The following is a 5,904-nucleotide window of genomic DNA, read 5'->3' as shown; positions in this document are numbered from 1 at the left end:
TGAGCGAAACTGTCAAATATACGTTTATGGTCAATTTCTTAATAAAATTAACAGATAGTATTATCATCCGATATTATATATATCCTAGTAACAGTAATATACTATGCTATATTAAGATTAGTTAATGGTCCAGAGCACATTATGATAACTAATGTACGGTGATGGACATACCAAGTTAAGATTAGCAGGTACTGTAAGATATCTACAGTGCGGTAGAATGTCCTTCGTACTGTGGTCAATTCTATACCAATCATTATAATGTGTCTAAGGATCGCTGTCGTATGCAAGCAAAGCTTGCTCTGTCGATAACAACCGTTATAAGAAAATGTAACAATCAAAATGGCTGTATAGAAAACTCTATAAAGATTCTATGTTTATTCAATTTTCATCAGAATATTACATGAAATCAAAATTTAAAGGCCCAGTGGCCACCCTTAGCGATATAACGAATACTATTTTAATAATCAGTACTCTGCAGAAATTACTACCTTAGAGCTATTCGTTTTACATGAAGAAATCTTTAGGTTAAAAGTACTGTAAGAATCTTATACTGACCTATTGAAATGAACCCATAATCAGAGTCATTTAACAGTACTATAAATACCCCCGCGCTGCTCATTTCAAGGGAGGGTGGTTGGGATTCACAGCTACAATCAGCTTAGCAATATTCTGCTATATTTACATGTATTAAAATTGTTATGAGTAGCAATATTTTACAGCGAATCATTATTAATCCAATATGGAAACGACTACAGTATTTTCGTAGACATTATTTACACCAGCCAAAACACAATGTACTAACCATATCCTAATGTATTAATTACAGTTCTAGTTTTACCTTTAACCTTAATAGTAACTCTAAACTCTACTATATATAGTCATCTGTATCGTAGCATAGAATCGATCATTACAGTTTATAGTTATGAGCTACTAAATATGTATTACGATAAATATAGAAGTCACGCTATCGTACATCATACTAGATATAGTTAATAGTCTACAATCACAATACTAAGTTACATTACATCATTACACAGATGAATCTTTATAATAACTAGCATCCATTATTATCTTGCGCATCTATAAAAAAATTTTGTTCTTACTATATTGATTTTAACTTTTATCTAATAGACCGAATTGCCAACATACGTATAGCAAATGATTACTTCGTCTATTTATGAAAACCATTCCTTAACGTAATTTGATAAATACATTCAAGTCTCCTGGAACATATACTAATAGATATTGTGTCTTTTATGATTGCTGTTGCTACTTAATTTTGCCATAATTCTAATTTAATTGAGGCAGTTGGCCGTCAAGATGAAATTAGCGTCCAATAATGAAATATAGCAATCGGTATCACCGTTGTTGTAGGCAACGATGATAACCAATCTTTTGGTCAAGTTATCCATTTTATATCGGGCTTGGAAAAGACAATGCCAATACCTTAGTAACATGCGGTGGTATAAATTATTCTATAGGATAGATACGGTTTAGTAAACGAGATCATTAGCATTTTACTTAGTAGTCATTCATAATTATACTACTTATAGTTATAAATGCCATTTTGATGGGATATGATAATCTATATAAGATATAGAGTTGACGTACGCTTACAAGGGCATGCTTAACCCGTGAAGGGGATTGATTTGTACACCAATGCATCTACCTGGTTTGGTAGTAATTCTTCGCTTTTAAGCGTATATATTTATGATGCATAAATATCATTCTTATACGACCTCTAACCGTATCGTCCTTTGACAGAAACACACTCATATGTACGTTCCATATACCGTGCTTATGAAACGATTCAATTCCATCAAGTTGTTCTGTTTCTTTTGAGGAAAACAGCTCACATTAGAATATTCATATTTATATGTTGGGTTGGCCATTCTACGCCATTTAGCCGTTCATGTGCATCATACTTAATTGTACATGTTGATTATATTTAATCAAGTTGTTATGTCTCTAGAATAACAGTTCCTAGACTAACGTTGTTAGATACAAAAGTAAATACAATTTTGTAAGCTTGATTTTCGACAATACTTTGTACGCTTTGAGCCTTGTAATTCGCTTCCATTGTATCTTCTAATTTGTTGCACATAGCGATAATCCATCAACATATGGTCTGATATTCATGCTTGCTTTCTAATGGGCAGTACTACATGTATATTTTGTGTATATTAAAGTTATTGAACATTGTACTGTAATGGATTACTTTCAAACAATTGCTTATTCGATACTTTTGTTTAACCTTGTCAAAATACCCCTATCGCGATGAATTATTATAGTACATTGTGCTATATTATCATTCAGCACACAGACATACGTATATTATTTTCTCATAAATATGATTACAAAAAAGATTTTCATCGACTTTAAAGCATATTGTAAACTTGAGCGAGCACAATATGCTTAGTTATACTGAAAGCTTTTAAAGAACAGTTTGAGATTGAATTATATCCATTCTGGCCGAGGATTATTTTCAGCATTCATATAATGTATTATACGTTGGACTCTTAAAATTTCCGTAGAAATTCATAAACAGTAAGCTTATTTTCATTTTTAGTTCAATTTCTAGTCGATTATTAATAGCAGCCAATCGATTAATTACGATTTTAAAAAAAATGGAATCCGAAAAAACTCACTATCTCTTTTCAATAATCGAAAAGATTTTCTCTAAAGTCAATTACGTCCTTACGATCCTAATAATAATAGTAAGAAAAAATTGGGAAATCGCCTCCAAGAATATCTACTCCTAATAATTGCTACAGAAAAAGTTTTAGAATTCGTAGCGAAGAAAAATATTAACAACTTTGTTCTACTTTTTGGAAAAAATGCTTGCCAAATAAGATCTCTTCAAATTGCTATTATCTTCATGAAATATCCAGTAGATAGCCATGCCCTTCTTTTGGAGATACGTCAAATCAAAATAAATTGCCTTAACCTAATCTAAAATATTGATCGGATTGCTCAAACAAGATCTTTATCTAATTTATTTAAAAGCGATATAGAAATTCATTTAAACTTTAGCGAGCTTTTTCTGATCCAATCTTACTTGCTTACAAAAGTGAAGGTATGCAAAGCACCAAAGAAAGAAAATCCGCTAGTCGTGAACGAGCATACAGATCCTAAAAAACTCGCAGAAATTAGTTATATAGGATCTAGATTTGCCAGTAGGCTTGTAAGCCGTTTAAGACAAAATCTGTCCGAATATTCAGTAGAGCTAATTCAACGATTGGCACCTCAATTAGAATTACATCAGACTGTAAAACATATGATCGCAGCCGATAATTTAATCATCCACCATAATATCTCGTGCTTGCCATGCTTTTGGGTCAGCAAAGTAATCGTTCAAGCTATTTTAACTTACAAGATCCCAATAGTGTTGCACGCTCAGCTAAAGAGTATAGACAGAAATTATCAGGTAGAAAATGAGGTCTTTCTTTATTTTGATGCTACCTTAACTGGATATCAGAATGTTTTCCTTCGTACCTTAAAAAAGAAACCCCCGGCCTATATTATAATTGGGATTACAGCCAGAGATTTTAACTATCTTCCGTCTCTTGATGACTGGGTAACAGAAATAGTCTCATTAGGTCCTATTGATAAATTTCTAGCTTGTACATCGAAATATGGACAGTATCCTAATGAAAAGGCTAAAGAAATTTTTTGTAATAGCGAAATCCAGAACAAGGACTTCTAATTTTATCGAAAGAAAGCCTTTGAATAGGGATACTGTCTAGAAAATGCTTCCGGACTATTCTTGTGGCATGTATACTGTGACAGTATTGAGAATATTCTTCATCAAGCTTCGAAACTGCAGACAACTCTTCATTCAAAGTAGCAAGCAAGAAGCGGATTCATTTTTAAAATAAATGCTTGTGCTGCCTTATATATATTGAGCTTTCATTTACCGATTTCATTTAGTTCGAAAGATAATACCTGCAATGAAAAATCTATTCTTTAATTTTTATTCTTTAATTTTAATCTATGGATTGTGGTGAAATACTTTTCCCCTACTGCTATGAGCAAAATTATAGAGGATAATACTATTAACAGGGATATATTTGATGGCATATACAGGTTAACTACGCTGGAAAATACTCGTACGAAATTTTATCCTTGCCAGCAGATAATAATAAATATTCATTAATATTTGAAAGATATTGCAACCAATTCTATTTAATCGTTTCTGCTATCTTTTGTATAAATTAAACATTCAATATGAAACATTGATTGCCGTCACTATAGAATAGAGTAAAAAGATAAATTAATGAGCTCACTAATTTGTGCTATTGCATACAAGAGTCATTACTGTATCGCGTATCATAGCATCTTATGATGTTTAGTTTGGCAATCTTGGTGCTAGTCGTCGGTTCGAGATCAAAGTTCATTTTTATTTATGTCTCCAATTTTTTAAATTAAATTACATTAATTAGTAGCTAATTTGATTATAAATTGTCTAGATTAGATATGAACAAATCTATCAAGCAACTCAATAATATAGGCGATCCTACACAAGCAGTACATGTAAGCTTTCAAATGAAGGCAGATCGACAGTTATAAGCTTTGTAGAGCTCGTATTAGGGTCGATATTATTGCTAGGAGCATGCCGATTTCGGAATTATCTCAAACTTAGTAATATAACGTACTCGTAAGACCTTTAATATTTTGTGACGCTAATTTGTAGTTTTCATAGACATTGTAGTATTTCATTTAAATAACATAAGAAGAAGTAATGAAGGTAACAACTGAACTTTTATTTAATTCCGACTAATTATAGTTGAATGCAGTATTATACGAGTATAGTATACGATCGATATTATGTAAAATGTTGGCGTGTGTTGATTAAATTAATTTTTGCTCTAAATCGTATGTTTTATTTGGTATTTAAGTTGATTTTACCCTGGAATTCGGTTTTATTTTTAAAGTAAAGAACTAGCCGATCGATTGTTTGATCTACAGTATAAATGTTGAGCTTTAGGATTTGACTTGTAGTGAAGCTTTTAGAAGAGTTATTATTGTCAACACGCTATGACGATTTATAAATTATTTAAAAATAATACCAAATTTAGGTCTTTCGGAAAATGATAAGGTATGTATGAGAAATATTTTATGATAATTCAAATATAATGATTTCAGCTTCTCAGGATTTATTACTAGTTATTCAGTTTTGTTCTCGTACTAACTTTTGCTAATTTTAAGTGAACTTATTTGCAATTCTTTTAGGTTGTAAATAAGTTAAATAGTGTAATTAAGTAGCTACTTTCATCTGTTCTTGTTTTTTGTTCTTTTTATTCAAGATCTCCTGTTGTGAGAAGCTTTCCTAGTCTGTTAAAGCTTGTTGGTCTATTGCATTATGTAGTATCTCACTCGTTAGATAATCAGTTATAAAATCGATTATTATAAAATACTTGTCTGAACTAAATGTAGCATACGATGAATTCAACTTAGTATTCGCAAATAAGTAGTTTTTACTTGTTCAGATCAGTCCTAAGTATGATTAAAATAAACGGCTATCAAAGACATTAAAGGCGATGTAGTAACTAAGTAAGTTGATTTGATTTACCACTTGTTACAACCACGATTGGAACAAGTTTAAAATTATTACTAGTCCTAAGTTTATTTCTCCTAAACGTGTTTAGTCACTACAACCTGGTGAAACTACCTTAGTCAGCTAAATACTTAAGAACTGCTATGCATTAGGTAAACAGCCTTTATTAATAATACTCTTACTACAGCTTCATCTACTTCTCTTTTCTGATAGTTAGTCGTGAAGCTCTTATATACCTTTAACAAGATTAGCCCATACATAAGTGATATTCAAAACACGTATAAATTATATAGTTTCTATAAGATAAATCTAACATAGATTTATATGAGATGCAATCCTCTTAATTT

Source organism: Trichoplax adhaerens, genomic scaffold (genome assembly GCF_000150275.1).
Source record: "Trichoplax adhaerens TRIADscaffold_1 genomic scaffold, whole genome shotgun sequence".
Taxonomy (NCBI): domain Eukaryota; kingdom Metazoa; phylum Placozoa; class Uniplacotomia; order Trichoplacea; family Trichoplacidae; genus Trichoplax; species Trichoplax adhaerens.
Note: the sequence above shows the minus strand (reverse complement) of the source record.